Source organism: Phyllopteryx taeniolatus, chromosome 9, assembly GCF_024500385.1.
Source record: "Phyllopteryx taeniolatus isolate TA_2022b chromosome 9, UOR_Ptae_1.2, whole genome shotgun sequence".
In the NCBI taxonomy this organism is placed as follows: Eukaryota; Metazoa; Chordata; class Actinopteri; order Syngnathiformes; family Syngnathidae; genus Phyllopteryx; species Phyllopteryx taeniolatus.
Window position 1 is genome coordinate 30,916,634 of NC_084510.1, and position 314 is coordinate 30,916,947.

Genomic DNA, 314 nt, shown 5'->3' on the forward strand with positions numbered 1-314 from the left:
AACATGACGAGTTGCGCGCCGTTGCCTTCGTGGTAACGACGACCTTCCCAACATGGCCGCCACGTAGGCACGACGATCAGCCGGGCTGGCTCTTCTAGTATTCACACCTGTGCCCAATAGAAGATGTCGTGTGAGATCTTGTGACTCTGTGTCGTTTGATTGGTGAACTAGACTTCAACGATTTTTTTTTTTTTTTTTTTTTTACGATTCACTGAAATTTGAGTCTATTTCGAGTTCAAAACGGCAAATTTCACCTCGAGGCGACTGATTTGCACGTCGTTGATTCCAATCAGATTTGAATTTCCAAAAGTAGG